The sequence below is a fragment of the Erpetoichthys calabaricus genome, chromosome 1 (genome assembly GCF_900747795.2).
Source record: "Erpetoichthys calabaricus chromosome 1, fErpCal1.3, whole genome shotgun sequence".
NCBI classification, from domain to species: Eukaryota; Metazoa; Chordata; class Cladistia; order Polypteriformes; family Polypteridae; genus Erpetoichthys; species Erpetoichthys calabaricus.
The window spans coordinates 306,596,380-306,614,021 of NC_041394.2; positions in this window are offsets into that span (position 1 = coordinate 306,596,380).

Below are 17,642 nucleotides of genomic sequence, written 5' to 3' on the forward strand. Positions count from 1 at the left end.
TTAGGGAATATTGCAAAATCATGTAATTAAAAAAAAAAAAACACTTACTTGAAATGCCTCTAAAATCTGCTTCTGTGAATATCTTTAAACCTGGAAAAAAACAAAGATGTGATTATCAGTTATGACTTCTGAAGTACAAATAATTTTCAACAGATTTTGTGAATCTGGCAGCTTAAACCTTCACTGGCAAGCATATCTAACCTGCAGACAGCAGCTAAGGGCTTTTGGCTTCCAACCTGTTTTGCAGCAGGAAGCAGACATAAACCGATCAGATTAAATGCTTCAAGTGAACTGGCATGCCTTTCAAGTATTAAAGTAGAAATTGTCCAGTTTCTGAGCACCAGAGTTAAATAATATTTGTATAGCTCCTCTATTAAGGTCAGCACAGTCAAGAACTCATTTAAGGACACTAATAAAATTTTCAGTGAATAAAAAATTATCATTACTTTAATTTTCAAAGGATCATAATAAGTGAGCATAAGGTACTTGAATGAAGTGAATGTTGCACTGTAAATCTCTAGATGATCACACAAGGCATTTAGCACTCAACTTTTGCTTATGGCTGAGGTATCAGCCCACAATCATGAGCTTTCACATCTCCTGCCAAGCTTTGCTACTTTTTTTTTTTTTTAGCAGCTCAAACAACTTGCTATGCTCATTTAGGCATTTTTGATACTTCCCAGGGGTTGCTCAAACATTCATTGATTCAGTGTGCTTGCAATCAATACTTTCTTTTCCTTTATTGTTCTGTTCACAGCATAGTCTCCCAGAATAACTCTCTCTTAGCGACGCCCTTAATTTGACTACTTTTACTGAGGTGTTCAAACTTGGTTAACTATACTTATCTGTATAAGTGAACATATACTTTAAATATGAATAAGGTACAAAAGAGTTCCAAACAGGACACATGACAGAGGAAGGACCCAACATAGGCTTTATGGGAGATGATGCTTGATGGCACAGTGAATAGAGCTGCTTCAGAGCCCTGGATTCGAAGGCACTCTACTTTTTGCTGATAGTGTACAGTTGCTAAAGCCCTCTTTAAAATTACAAAGCTGCAGGTTACAATTTTGTACCTTTGACACACAGTGTGAGGCAGGGCAAGTCACTTAACAGGCCTGTGCGCCCATTAAAAAAAGACAAAAAGCCCAAAGAATAGTAATGAATACTGTATACTTTTTTCTACTCAGTGAAACAAATAATAAGAAAATAACGGATACAACCATTTACTTCAAAATCAATACAGAAAAAACAAAGGAAAATAGTAATAAAAAAACAAGATTCAACCCCATCCTAAGAGAAAAATAAGACAAGACGTAGAGTAGAAAAAAAATCTAGCTTTTCAAATATACAGCAATATAACAAATAGTAGTGTCAATCACAGGTTCAGCGTGCTTATTCTAAAAATAATATTAATGAATCCTTGCCATCTTTTAAAAAAGTTTTGTACATATAAGTTGATTTTTTCTAATTTGGGAAAATATAGAATATTGCTTAACCACTGAGTTATGGAAGGTGGCTTGGAACAGTTAAGCAAGATAAATCTGCATCCAAATAGTGTGGGATAGGATGCTACAATCAATTTATCCCTACACAATTTAACAACAACAAGGAGTAAATCAAATATGGACGCTAATAGATTAAGAGACGTCAAGAGATTAGTAGAAATTGTGACACCAAGGCTGTTTGAGAAGTATGGAAAGATTTTTGTCCAGAATAATGCTTATTTACTTTATTTCCAAAACATATGGCCTAGTGATTCTAGATCTAGATGGTGGATCTTGACCTGGGTACATTTTGGACAATTTTTAAATTAGATAAAGTGATTGATGAAAGACTTTTAGTTGAATTATGGAATGCTTGGTTCACATAGAACTAGGCTGTATTCTATGTATGTCTGAGTTCCATTCCTTTAGTAAGATGCTAGTTGAAATGTCCCTTTCTCACCATTTCTTAGGATCTTTGAAGGATAGGTTCTTTGCACTAGATTTCTGAAATGCTAAGCCTTTTTCAAGACTAACCAATATAGCCTCTGAGATGGATAAGGGTGTGAGATGTGGAAAGTTGGATAGGTTTCACAATTTCTAATTTGTATATTGGGAAATACATGTGCAGCTGAAAAGTTAAATTTGGAACATAATTGTTCATAAGATGCACATATGTTGTCTGTAGAAAGCTCAATGCTTCATCCCTTGCATTTTCCAGAAGTTAAAGACTGATCAGGTCTAAGAAGGTGTAGAAGCAACACTCTTGAAATGTGTCCTGCATTGGTTGCATATTGTAATTAATTGCTGAACGACTGGATTACTGTTCAACTGACAATAGTTGATCTTTTAAGTCACCTTGAGTAAAAATGTCAGCCAAATGTGGAATATCTGCGTACAGCCTGGCAATAGTGGGTGCTATTATTTTTGTGACGTTTTGCCCTGTATGTCATTATTACGGCTACCAACAACTTCTCTCGTATTTGAGGGAAGTTATTTTTTGTTATAAAATGTCTTGAGCTTCTGTAAAAAGCTAACATTTCCCTCTGCAGACAAATAAATTATTAACTATTTAGCAATTTATCTATCTTGTGGCTGTGGATGAAATGCATTGCTGAGCATGTATAGCATCAGCGTGTTGTTGGTTTGCTTCTTTGTGTGGCATCAGCAGCGCTTATTGCAAAGTGTCCATTCTTAGATCACTCTGAAAACCTTACTAAGAGAGGAAGGGAGAGGTTGGAAGCTTGCACAGATACAGCACATTGCCGCACCCACCACACAACAAACCACCTCAGGATCCCAAATTAGGAGCCGAGTGCAGCCATGCAATGGGTGACACCTCTGCACCTCACAAGTCTGAATGGAAAGGAACAGTGTGAGGTTTGTTACAGTGGCTGGAGTGCCAATTCTGTCACCAACCCCAGAGTTCTCCCTGGAAGTTGGAGAACCTGCTTGCAATGCTGAATGAAGGTTAACGTCATACCCAGGACGGAGCAATTGCAGGTTAAGGGCTTTGCTCAAGGGCCCAATGAAGTGGAATCACTTCTGATAATTACGGGATTCAAGACTCAACCAAACTAATAAAAAAAAAATACTAGCTTTGAATATTGTATTATATTCATTCGTACTTTAGTTTGTACTTGTAACATTGTTATACTTTATAGAAAGTGTTACTGGGTAAGACTAGCATTTCATTTTGACTTCAAGTTTAATTTTTCCTTTTAACATGGTCAGATAAAGAATGTGTATTAAAATGACTCTGTTAACAAATATGACAACTCTTCTGCTTATCTCTTAAATTATACAGTATCAGTTTTAAATCTTTGCCACTTGTTATAACATCTATGCAATCGTATATTTCTATTATCCCTTAGGGTACAGGTTTTCATTGTAGGTTGTCTCTCAATCAGAATTTAGCTTATGTGTCTTATTGAATTCATTGTTTTGGAACCAATTGGACCTCCTGATTATTTGAGCTCAGACTGAAGATCATGTAGATTGGGTTTTGTTCTTTTGCTGAGGGGGTAAATGTTAAAATTATACAAAGTTATTGTCTGTCTGTTATACCTGCATTGTTATCACTCTTTAATTTAATATTGTTCTTTATCAGTATGTTGCTGCTGGAGTATGTGAATTTCCCCTTGGGATTATCTATCTATCTATCTATCTATCTATCTATCTATCTATCTATCTATCTATCTATCTATCTATCTATCTATCTATCTATCTTATTGGGTAAAGTTCTTTAAAATAAATTAACTTAATATAATTTTTTTCTCCTTCTTTTATGCCTAGTATGCTACAAATGAGCAGTTTAATTACCATACAATAATATAACAGTGTGTAACTAGGGCTGCCAGAGCGCTGCATATTCTTTGTTGCCCAAACCTGAGGCCATTCAAATAGCCTGTGTTTTAGGAAAAGAATTACACAGAAATGCTAACCAGCCTCCTAGGAAGTAAATGCAGTATAAGAATTTGGTACTGTGTTTGGCAATATTAATCCACCTCACACCCTTCATTAACTAGGCAGGCAATGTGGTGTAAAGGTTATGCCTTTAGACCTAGGACTTCAAACCCTGAAACTGTGTGCTCAAATCCCACTTCTGACACTGTGTTACCGTGAGTAAATCACTTCGCCTGCCTGTGCTCCAATTGGAAAAACAAAAGAATGAAACCTATTGTATCTTCAATGTTGTAAAACACCTTGGACAAAGGTGTCAATCAAATAATAACCAATAATAATTTTGAATTCCTTTATTAACCCTTTAAACTCAGCTTGATTTTAGGCTGTTTTCTGTGACTTTAACTTAACTTTGATTTAACAAAACGTGAACACTGCAGTGTATTTCTAATTCACAAAATGTGAAATGAAGCATAATTAAATAAGCAGTTATAGTAAAGACAGCACATGTCCCCTTTAAGACTGCTGCAAATAAAGTATCTAACCTAATCTAATCTGCAGTAAACTTGCTGCTATAAAGCTTTTTGTTTCCATGAAAAACTCACATCCCAGCCCTTGATTTTTACATGAATTTGCAGATGTTACATTGAATAAATATAACTAAATAAATATAAACATATATAAAGGTAAGATACTAGTAAAATGCAAAAAATTTACAGTAGGCTGTGGCATACAGGAGACACCTGCTACTTATAAGCATACCTGAATCTTATTGAAATGGCCACCCACCATCAAACAAATGGCCATACCTTAAGTGATGTGTTGTTAGCGTACTAGGTGCGGGATCAAATTCTTAGTTTGTGCAAGCCAAGAGACGCAGTTTCCTAATAAATTCAAACAATAGCTACTGTCACATCTGTTTATGCAAAATGACAGCTAAAAGTAGTGATTCTAAATTACAACCAATGATAAGAATCAATGTGTAAGCATGCTCAATTTTGTTTACTCAGCAAGGCACAAACCCAAATGAAGCTTTTTACAGTGTAGGATTAGATGTAAAATCTCAGTCCATTTCCCTGCTGCTTTCAGGAATATTGAGCTCTGATTGCTATTGATCTTTCCTCAGCCGAAAACAACAACCATTTTGGCTTGGCCACATTGCATTTTTTTTTTTTTTTGTGCAAAATACAACCTTGTCACATAACTGGATAATCAAACAAGAAAAGAAAAATATTCTGAATTCTTTATGACTTTCATTCAGTTTTTTGCCTTTTCTCGCAAACAAAATTATAAACAAAAATGTCAAATGAAATAGAATAGTATCATTTAGATTTAAACCTTTTAAATCCTCTTGCAACAATGCCAAGTGATGGCCTAGATGAGAGGAAACATCTCAGTTTTGAGAACAGAAGTGGGTCAAGGCACAGATGATGTATTCAATTGCCTAGGGCAGACAGATCAAATGCTGGCTCATGGCACAGGCGATAAGTAAAACCATGGTCATTTCAACAGTAATGTGCTGATAGTAAACCACTTCACGACTTCCGAGTCTGAAACTGCAATAAGAGCGTAGGTGGAGAGGATCTACAGTAGAAATCCACACTCATTCAATTGTGTAAAATTGAAAGAGAATGACGGATTCCCACATAATGGGGCTCTTATATATGGGCAGAACTTTTCAGAGGGGGAAACAGTTGTTTTGGACCAGCACCATTTCAGGACAAATATATACATGTATACAGGTAATGAAATTGCCAGGCTTAGTCAAAATTTATTTGAATTTTCTTTCCCACCCTTTGATCAGAGCAAAAAAAATCTCTATAGTAACAGAAAAACAATGACAAATGTGTTCCTTAGAGAAAATTTAATAATTACTTTTAAGAAAAATAAAAAATAAACAACATTTAACAGCAACAGTTTCTGCATTTACAAAGTAACAAGCCAGAATGAAAGACCTCAGACCAAATCAGAGGGGAATATTGAAACCCCTGGTAGAGTCTGTAAGTGTGCTGGAATCAAATTAGAATATAGAATAATGAACTAGGAATGTATTGTAATGTAGTCAGTACATGAGGATCACTGTTAGTATAGCTGTTTTTAAAGTATTAAAAATAGGAATAAGAGGCCTATGTTGCAAACGATGAATGGTAGCCAATATGCGTGTTATCAATGACAGTTCTGTGAAACATTAACATGGATGTTTCATGGAGTAAATTTAAGAAAAACATTTTTTTTGGATAAAGAAATATGCGGATCTTTTTTCCTTAATGTTTCTAAAAATGAATATTCACCACCACATTCATGATGGTCATGATATTATGGTATAAGAGCACTAATCTCCATCTCCCTAAACATTTCTGTCGGCTTATTTAGTGCCTGCTGTCCATTTTTATTTTTCTGAATAAAGTATCTTTTCTCTGACGTGTACAAATGAAGTAATTAATAACAATTACATTTTGTTTTTTGTGACTTGAGGTGTTTTTTATCATTAAAATGAATAGTTCTATTAAATAGGAAAAGAATTCATTAGTGTATTTATTTAGTAATTCAGAATATTGAATGTTTAACTGCTAATATTAATATCTGACAAATCTAAAATTTTTGTTTTGTTTTATATGAATTCCCCTAAAGACAAAAAATTTGAGAGATTCTAAATTGATCCCTGTATAAATGAGTATCGATATGTGTGCAATTGTGTCACATCCCTGAAACAGATAAGTAGATTAGCAATCATGGACAAATGGACAACCAAATAAGTAATTGGTCAGCCATGTTCAAATCTATTGCCTTTGGTACCTACTTTGTTACTTAAATTAAAATATACACTGATCAGCCATAACATTAAAATCAACTGCTTAATATTGTGTATGTCCTCCTCATGCCACCAAAACAGCCCTGACCCACGGAGGCATGGACTCCACAAGACCTCTGAAGACGTCCTGTGGTGCCTGGCATCAAGACATTAGCAGAAGATTTTTTAAGTCCTGTAAGTAGCAAGGTGGGGCTTCCATGGATCAGATTTGTTTTTCCAGAACATCCCACAGATGCCCAATCAGATTAAGATGTTGGGAATTAGGAGGCCAAGTCAACACTTTGAACTCTTCATCATATTTCTCAAACCAATTCTTAGCAATTTTTGCTGTGTGGCATGGTGCACTATCCTGCTGAAAGGGGCCACTGCTACCAAGGATTACCTTTGCCATGAAGGGTTGTACGTGGACTGCAACAAACTTTACGTATGTTGTATATGTAAAAGTGACATCCACATGAATGCCAGGACCCAAGGTTTCACAGCAGAACACTGGCGAGAGCATCACATTGCCTTCTTTCCCATACTGCATCCTGCTGCTTTCTCTTTTTCAAGTAAGCAATACACACATGCCCGGCTGTCCACATGATCGAAAAAGAAAGTGTCATTCATCAGATCTGGACACCTTCATCCACTGCTCAATGGTCCCGTTCTGATGATCATGTGCCAATTGTAGATGCTTTCTGTAGTGGACAGTGGTCAGCATGAGCACTCTGACTGGTCTGCAGCTATGCAGTCCCATACACAGCAAGCTACAATGCACTGTGTGTTCTGACACCTTTTTCTCATGGCCAGGATTAAGTTTCTCAGTAATACGTGCTATGGACTATAGCATTTGCCCGTACACACACATCAATGAGCCTTGGGCACCCATGACCTTTTTGTCTTTTCATGGACCACTTTTGGTTGGTACTAACCACTCCATACTGGGAACACAAGATAGATCTGTCATTTTGGAGATGCTCTGTCCCAGTCTAGCCAACACAATTTGGCCCCATGTCAAAGTCGCTTGGATCCTTATGCTTGCCCATTTTTCCTGCTTCTAACATATCACCTTTAAGATCTGACTGTTCACTTGCTGCCTAATATATCCCACCTTTTGACAGGTGCCATTGTAATGAGATAATCAAATTTATTCACTTCAGCTGTCACTGGTTTTAATGTTGTGGCAGTGTATTATCAGTCAGTGTATTATATACTGACAGTGATTAAATATGGAAGGTAAATCTGAGACAAACTGCTACAATTTTAGTGAAGATACATGTGCTTATGCACATGGCCCCTAAGCAGCAGTTATAGGAGTTGACCACATTATTGTATTTAAGTCCTCAGAGCAGTATTGTGCAGGGCCTTTTTAACACTAGAATCCCTGAAGCCTATGAAAAAACTCGTAATCCTAGGCCACCTTAAATTCCTTCTCACTTCTCCATTAGTGTCTTTGTTTTGTAAATGTTTCAATCGGCACAAGTAGCAAGCAGCCTGTTATCCCATCCCACCCAGCACTACAGTCAACTCGGGCAAAAAGTACTCCCAGCTCAAGTCTTGTTTATTACAGTGTGAGGTGCCCGGAGTTGTATAGGGTAAATAATATATCGTTATTTGGAACACTTGCATTTTATGTGTGTTCCATGTCTACAATGATCTAAGTAATGGTACAATGACAGGAAATGCGAGAAATGCAAGAAATGTTGAACACATACCAAAAAAACAAACTTTTTTCATGTTATAGTATTAACAACAAAATTTTTACATGAAGTGTATAATGTGTGAAGACTGAAGTCCAAATATCAAATAAACACTTTCACAAAAGGTACATGTTTAACAAAACAAGTGCACTTTTATTCAAGAATATAACTGAAGAAAAAGAAATTGTGTTAGGGTACAACACTGACATGACCGTTAGGGTGGTGCAGCGGTAAGAACTGCTTCCCAGGCGCTTCCCAGAATTACCATTTTGAGTAGTCAGCTGCTCTTATTGTTACTATTATAGAATAAAAACATACATTTGATTTGAATCTGTAACAGGTTAGTCATGTTCATGCTCCCCCCGATCTGACACTGTTGTTTTCAAATAAAGACATGCTATAACAGAGGTGAACTCAGATGAGGGTGAGTGTTCTACATTGGAGAAAGAGAACATAAGCCCTCCCCGTAAGAAACGTCCACTCACACATAAGAACAGTGCAGCTATACCAGGCGCAAAAGGTATAAGATGACATCATTTGGATGCAGCAAGAGGTCAGCATCGTCCTGCCAGTGGATATTATTGGCCAATTTGCCACTCATGTCCTTCACTGAAACAGCAGGGCATGCTGAACTCGCCAAGGTATTGTGCAAAGTTCCGTTTGTGATTATGTTTTGTGATGGTCTTTATATGAAAATGCAATGCTACTTCAGAATGTGAATGACTTTTGCTGCAGGTGGAAGCTCCTGTCACACATTATGCAACTGTTGTTACGGTTTCATAAGCTTTATGACCTTAGTCTCAGAAAGTCTTTCACCCGTGGGATGACTGGGATCTTTTCCTGGATAAAGAGTGGAATTGCAAAAAGACGCTAATGGAGAGGTGCGAAGATATTTAAGGTGGCCCGGGATTATGAGTTTTTTCATAAGGGATTCTAGTGCTAAGAGATGCCCAAGTGAATGGCATGAACACTGTGCTGTAAACTGACAACAGCAGTAATTCCAGAAGGAATACTTACAAATGCTGGAAATAATCACACATAATAAATGACACACACCTAGAATATTGTAGGAGATAGTGTGTATTAAGATCTAAATAAATTTATACTTTTTGTATTATTAGTGTTTTGTTTACATTTTATTGTTATAATAACTAAGAAAAAAACATTATAGGAAAGAATATAATGCACCGTAAAATGAAACTGACCAAAAGGGATTAGCAAAATAATATACCTTTAACAAGCAAAAGATCAAAAACAAAAGGAGTAAAAAAAAAAATCACCTTAGTTCAAAAATCAAGGGTTGGAAATCTTGGTCAAAATAGGAAAAACAAGCTGCAAGCACTAACCAACTGCAAGAAGTTTATTTAGAAAGCATCCATAAACTTAGATGTCAAGCATACCATGCCACCATATTAGATGGTGGCTGTTGGATGACATCATGAAGCATATAGTCCAACCCAGGGTTTCTGGGAGTAATTGTTCCCCTATTGCATTTTTGAATCCTTATGCTTTTATACTTTTGGTTGTACTTTTTTACTAATACAGATTTTTTTTTCTGTTTTATTTATTTATTTAATTGGTTACAGGAGTTAATAAAAATAAAGAACATATTTAATCTACTCTATTCTTGTATTTTTAAGCTTACTTAAGATATGTTTAGAGTTGCAGAGTTAAGAAAGACAAAAGGAAGGAACAGGTCTCGGAAAGGGGCAGATGTTCCACCTTCCACTCATTCATTTATACTGGGCCTATTTAGAATAATCAGTTAACCTAAAGTATATGTGTTTGAATTGTGGGAGAAAAAAACAGACATTGGGAAAATATGCATACTGCACATTATTTCAAATGATATTTTAATCTTCAAAACTATTTTACCATTTAAGACTTATTACCTAAGTAATATTGGCCCTGAACACAAAAAAATAATGTTTTCCCTCTTCGATGTGTTAAATGAGATCAAATAAGTTTCCTAATGTCCTTTTTCTTCTCTTTCTGCAAGGTCAGCATTCTCTTTAACCTAAAGCAATTCTAAAATGAAGGTAGCTTAGATGTAATGTATTCCATTAAAACAGACTATCCTATGATTCTGCTTACCTTCCTGTAAATGTTCAAAGGTTAACGGAAAAAGAAGATGACTACACCTACATCTTCATGATAGATACATTTGGTTCAGAGCTCTTTGGCAATTCAGATGGTTCCTTGTGGTAATTTTTCCTATTTATCTTCCTTGTAGGACATTATCGCTTCTTTAAATCTTCAATAACAAATGTGGATATTTCAGCAACCTTTGTAAACCTTATGGATTTATCACAATTTTAACATCAACTCTAACCTACTGTAATAGAAAATATTACAAGGGTAATATGAAATGGCCATAGCTCGATAATAATAATACTAATAATTAAATTATTCTATTCATGTAGGTAACAGCCTAATTCAACTTTAACTGAACTCCTGCTGTGGAATTTTTTATTCTAATATTCATTGTGAATGGTAGTATATTTATTCAAATTTGTAATGCTTACAAGTTGAACACCTAAAAGCTAAGCAAATTTGAAAACCTCTAAATGTCACACAATTCTTATTACACATCAGAAAATCAATTTAAAGTATTTTGCTATCCTGAATCATATTCTTCCTTTGTAACCCTTCGCCCACTACAAAAAAGAAAACAATGAAAAGGCATGCTGCCACATAACATCATAAAGGAATATTAGTTTGAACTGTTTATACCGTTCATACCAAGGTGTTTTAAAATATCATTCAAAACCCCACAACTAAAGTCTGAATCTTTATTTTTCCTTGTGAAAATTATTAACAAATATTTTACAACGCAGATGGAAAAAGAGTAGACATCCAGCAAATCAGCCTGATTTTTCTTCATGCCCTTACTGCAGGTTTTTTCTTCTTTCCCATGTTCTTGTGGTGGTAGTAGTCTAATTACTGTAATGTATCTGGATATGACTCCTCCAACTCTCCATCCACCCATTTTCTGAACTTTGTTATTGTGTTACAGAAATCCAGGGTGAGGGAGTCTGCTGCATTAGCACCTTGGAAGAGACACCAGTCATTTCGAAGCAGAGCAAAGCTCTGAAATTTAAAAGTGTTGCAGTTTGATTAATATTCAAATCTTTAGAATGTGGGTACAAATAGGTGACCACAAGAAAAGCCAAGCTGACCCCAGGAGAATATACACAATACTGGAACTCATGTCCCTATAACTGTGATGGAGTATCATGAGTCACTGCAATACCATGCCACGCCAGCAGTTGAAAAGTTTAAATGATACCAGTGACACAAAGTCTGTTTTGGCCTAAACACATGTAGGAGTTGATGTTCTAAGCCTATGTCTTTTACACATAGTATTTGTGTAATGTGAAACATTATTGGCGTAGGACAGACTGGCATTACCCACTTTGCTTTGGCCCACAAGTCATTTGCTTAATTGGCAGTTGCCAGATCCTCTTAACTTCAGTTAAACTGTCAGTTTTACTCACTGGGCCTCTTTGGAATGCAGTTTCTGGGTTTCACCTGCTAAGACTGATCAATCACAGGCAAATGACATTCAAAGATGTCTCTACTATGCACCATTTAAGTACTTAGTTAATGAACAAAGAGCCATAAGTCAACAATTGGTGATCTTGATGGACAAAACATTGCACCAATTATCAACCAAAAGGTTGCTCTTATGCAGGAAACCAATGTAAAAACACCTACTCTTTACTCTTTACCCATTGCAAGCACTAGATCTGTGCTCTTAGCCTGGCTGTTACTTCTGCTCCATAGCAATAACCTTGTTGCCTAGGGTGAGGCCTAGCTATGCCAACATCTGCATTCCCTCCCAAAGAGGAACACCCAACACTGGTATCAAAGAAGCCATATGTTTTCTCCTTTTAATTTGCAGAGCAGAAGCTATCAGTATGATGACCTTGTGTGAATTAAGTGCAGTGTCCTTTTGCAGGAACAGGTATGTAGAAAATTGTTTTTTCAATTATTTACTGGCCTTGTTGTATTTAGTGAAAACCTTGCTGCATTATGGTTAGCACTGCTACCAGACAGAGTCTTGTGCTTGAGTTGTGTGCAGTGTGTATAGTCTTAATAGCCAATTTATTTTCCTAGGTATCAGCTGGTTCTGAGGATATAACATTACGTGATATAGGATTCTACATTATAAATTTGTTATAACTTTTTAAATGATAATGTCAAAGTATTGAGAGAAACTTTCTTGATTTGGACTTTGTTTTATATTTTTTCAGCTTTTCCTTGGTCTCTAAAAATAATAATGAAGATACCATTATGGGGTTTTAAAAGTCAAAGAATTAAATATTCTGATTAGTTTTTTTAGTTTTTTTATTTAGAATATTTTTGTGAAGATTTTATTTATGAAATACATCTTCCCATGATGCCATTTTCTTATGGGTGCTGTCATTGTTTGCTGTCTGTGATGCAGGCTTGCCAGGCCAATGCTAGGCAGGACGACTGGTAGTATGGCATCACATGACATTTTTACTACATTGGTATAAAGGTCAGTGTCACATACTTCCTAATTGCACAAATTTTTGAATAAATCAATACAAAAGAAACCTTGCAGTATTAGTGTTAAGATATCTCTGGTTAAATATTATTCTAATAATAATTTAATAATTTTTGCATTTATATAGCGCTTTTCTCACTACTCAAAGCGCTTAGCAATTGCAGGTTAAGGGCCTTGCTTAAGGGCCCAACAGAGCAGAGTCCCTTTTTGGCATTTACGGGATTCGAACCGGCAACCTTCCGATTGCCAGTGCAGATCCCTAGCCTCAGAGCCACCACTCCGATTCTCTGTTCTTTCAGTTTGTCCTTACTGAGGGACAAGCTGTGCATGTTTGGAGTGGACTCACAAGTGGTGCACCGGATTATAGAAAACCTCACTGGTATACCTCAGCTTGTTAGACTAGGGAACTGCATACAACAGACTAATCTGTAGCATGGGAGCTCCACAGGGGACCGTTCTTTCTCCTTTCCTCTTCACCCTGTACACATGAGACTTTAGCTACAACTCAAGGACACGCCACATGCAGAAGTTCTCAGATGACACTGCCGTTGTGGGGTGTGGCTAATTAATATCTGAGCTGCCCCACTGTTTCATTCAGAAAGTTTTCAAATGTCCACCTAAACTATATGATTAATTACCATTTCTTATAACACTTAATACAAATAAGTACTTCTAATTTTAATTCTTGAAAGCATCACAGCTTATTTTCTTAGATGCCCTGAGGAGATATTACATTGCATAGCTAGAAACCTTCTGCAAAATAAAATTTAAGGGTGCCTTTATAACTCCTTTATGATGATTTTGATTATGTTATCATTAAGAACTCTGTTTTCAAAACTCCAGCCGATTTTAATGTCTTCTATTTTGTATTTACTCTCATTGTTCATTTTTATATGCATCAAACACTTGTTACTTGTTAAAATTAAACTTAATTGTTTGTGCAGTTTCTAAGATTTTTCTCAGTCTTTCAGGGGCCAAATGCCTATTATATTTGCCCTTTTTAATAATCTCTTTTTATATGTCTTTTTGTACAGTTTTGTATGAACACTTCAAACTTTATAATTAATTCAACCTGACAGTAAGTTCTAAAAGTACTACAGTTCAAATTCATAGGTCAGTCATCTAGTTAGCAATGCCTGTTGACCTTTATGAGCAAAGACCATCCATTGCCACATTGCAAACTGCATACAGCATTTTTATGATAAATATAAAACCCACAGTTATAATAATTAATTAATTCATTGACTCTGAAGGAGCCAATGAGGCTCAGAATGGATTATACTTAACATAGATCATTCAATTGTTTTAAGCTAGGTATGAGATAAAAATATTGGTTGACAAGACTAAATAAAATTATTAAATGCAATTTTAAACCCTATGGTATGGCATGTTTATTACATGCTCATAATGTACTGGATGGCATAAAAAACCTTGTGGATTATGGTGTTAGTATTATTTATTAATACATTTAAAATTAAAACTTAAACGTGACACACAATTTTTGAGGCTATTTGAAGTTTTGTTCTCAGCTCTAGAAAGAACATTTCTGCATTAAAGTCACGTCAGCTTCCATGGGTAAGGAGCACAAAAGGAATAGCCCTTTTTGTTTTGATGACTTAAATGTTACTATGTTTTGTGTTCTAGCCATTAATATTAAAAAGAAGCTTTTGTGTAGTATATTTCAATTTTTTATCCTTCAATCTTGATTTATATAGCACCATTAACAGCTATACGGTTGTGAGACATGGAAGCTATCCAGTGACCTGAGATGAAGACTGGACTCCTTTGGTGCTGTTTCTCTTTGGAGAATCCTTGGGTACCGCTGGTTTGACTTTGTATCGAATGAGTGGTTGCTCACGGAGTCCTGAATGAATCACATTACCTGCATTGTGTGGGAGTGTCAGTTATGGCACTACGGCCATGTGGCGCGATTCCCCAAGGGTGATCCGGCTCGCAGGAGTCTCATTGATGAGGACTGAGCAACTTGACCAGGCTAAGGGGATGCCCACGTAACACCATGCTGCGGCAGATAGAGGGTCATTTCCGGATGGTGGGACTTGATCCAAATATGTTTATTTTTAACCAAAGCTAGATAATTTAAACTGTAAATATGGTGCAGATGTAGGTGAGTGCACAAAAGGTATGTTGGCATTATCAGCAGTGCTAGTCCCATTCTTGTGGTTGTGGCTGCTAGAATATAAATTCAGAGTTACTGTCTATTGTACATCTTCCTACTTTTAACACGTCACTTAATTAAGCTTAATTAATTCTAAGCACACTTTTTTATCAACAGACAAAATAAATATATATACTTATATATATGTATATAGCAGTGCCAGTGATGTTGCTGAGGGAAATGTATGAAAGAACGTGTAAGCAAACTAATGTCTTAAACTTCAGCGATGTGGACTCAGCCACACAGCCAGTAGGCTCCAGAAATGATGAATGTTTGGTTAGTCTGGAAACAGGAAAGCCCCCAAAAATTATATATGACATCAGCTTTGGCTATGACATGCATTTTCCTCATGACAGTTAAGTTACTGTGAAGTCCGGTCAGTTCATTGTATTACTGGCAATAAAGACTCATTCACAAACATTTATTAACTTATTCTGTGGTATCTAAAAATAACTGTTATATTTAATGGTGTTGTCAAATAGCTGTCTTTGTTTTTTATTTTTTATAATTCCTTTCTTTTACATTACAGTGATCCCTCGCTATATCGCGCTTCGCCTTTCGCGGCTTCACTCCATCGCGGATTTTATATGTAAGCATATTTAAATATATATCGCAGATTTTTTGCTGGTTCGCGGATTTCTGCGGACAATGGGTCTTTTAATTTCTGGTACATGCTTCCTCAGTTGGTTTGCCCAGTTGATTTCATACAAGGGACGCTATTGGCAGATGGCTGAGAAGCTAGATTGCTTACTTTTCTCTCTCTCTTGCGCTGACTATCTGTGATCCTGACGTATGGGGATTGAGCAGGGGGGCTGTTTGCACACCTAGACGATATGGACGCTCATCTAAAAATGCTGAAAGATTATCTTCACGTTGCTATCTTTTGTGCAGCTGCTTCCTGAAATGACATGATGCACAGTGCTTCGCATACTTAAAAGCTCGAAGGGCACGTATTGATTTTTGACTGAAAAACAAACTCTGTCTCTCTCTCTCTCTCTCTCTCTCTCTCTCTCTCCCTGCTCCTGACGGAGGGGGTGTGAGCTGCCGCCTTCAACAGCTTTGTGCCGTGGTGCTTCGCATACTTAAAAGCCAAACAGCCCTATTGATTTGTTTGCTAGAGATTGTTTTCTCTATCTATGTGACATTCTGTGCTCCTGACACGCACTCCTTTGAAGAGGAAGATATGTTTGCATTCTTTTAATTCTGAGACAGAACTGTCATCTCTGTCTTGTCATGGAGCACAGTTTAAACTTTTGAAAAAGAGACAAATGTTTGTTTGCAGTGTTTGAATAACGTTCCTGTCTCTCTACAACCTCCTGTGTTTCTGCGCAAATCTGTGACCCAAGCATGACAATATAAAAATAACCATATAAACATATGGTTTCTACTTCGCGGATTTTCTTATTTCGCGGGTGGCTCTGGAACGCAACCCCCGCGATGGAGGAGGGATTACTGTATTCCTTTTTTAACGTGCAATAAAGTTGCATTTTACTGTCTATACTGTAGGGGTTATGGTTATGGACCAGTTTGGTTGGTGAGGATCAAATATTTTCAAATGCCATTGCCACAAATTCTGTTATAAACCGTAGGGAGCTCATAGCAAAATTAATTAATGGCCGGCAGGATGTTATTAATATTGTTTAATAATGGCAAACGTTATCAAAGCCCAACCTCTTTTTACAGCTCCTTTATGCAAAAAGATGGGAGCCTGGTTTGTGAGGTTGCTTTTCAACTCTAATGGGCATTGGCTATTAAGAGTGGCCATTGTCAGTTGAGTCTATCAGTTGAGGGAGGAGATTGCTGCATTTCTATTGTCTGAAATTCACCAGCTTACAAGATATTTTGCTGATGTTGCTTGGAAGCATAAGTTTGCTTATATTTTTCAGAACCTAAATGCACTGAATCGGAATGTGCAAGGCCATGATACATACAGTACAGATTAAATATTCAGGACAAGGTATATGACTTTATAGCAACAATCACCCTGTGGACAAGCACACTTAATGACAGAGTAAATGCTTTCAAGACACTGTACAACTGTTTTTCTAATTAGAAATGTGATAATATATATTGTTATAGTTTGCACCACCTCTCAGTGTGAATAGTTAGTAACACAATGAAAACCACTGAGTTTTAGAACTCCAGATGCCCTAGAGCCTGTTCTTCAGGACCAGATGTGCGTCAGGAATGACACACTCAAGAGGGATAGGCAGAAAGTACTGGGAGGTAGCACAACCCAAAAAAGTTTGGTGGGAAGGCAATCAGACCATCCCATTTAGTGTGACTGCAGAGGAGTATTACCACTGAAAGAGTCAGAACCCTGTCTAAGAGAACCCTCTTCCCAGCAGTTTAATATTTCTAAGAGAGTAACACTACTCTTCTAACTAAGTGCTGACATTTGAAATACATGATTGCTTTCTAAAGGTGTATATGCCTAAGATCTAATGCTCTATTAACCATTAAAGGATGACTGATCCAGTTAATTGGAATAACTGTGTTAATAAAAATTACTACCAGCATGTCTGTATTTTAGAATCTATTGCTTCTGCAT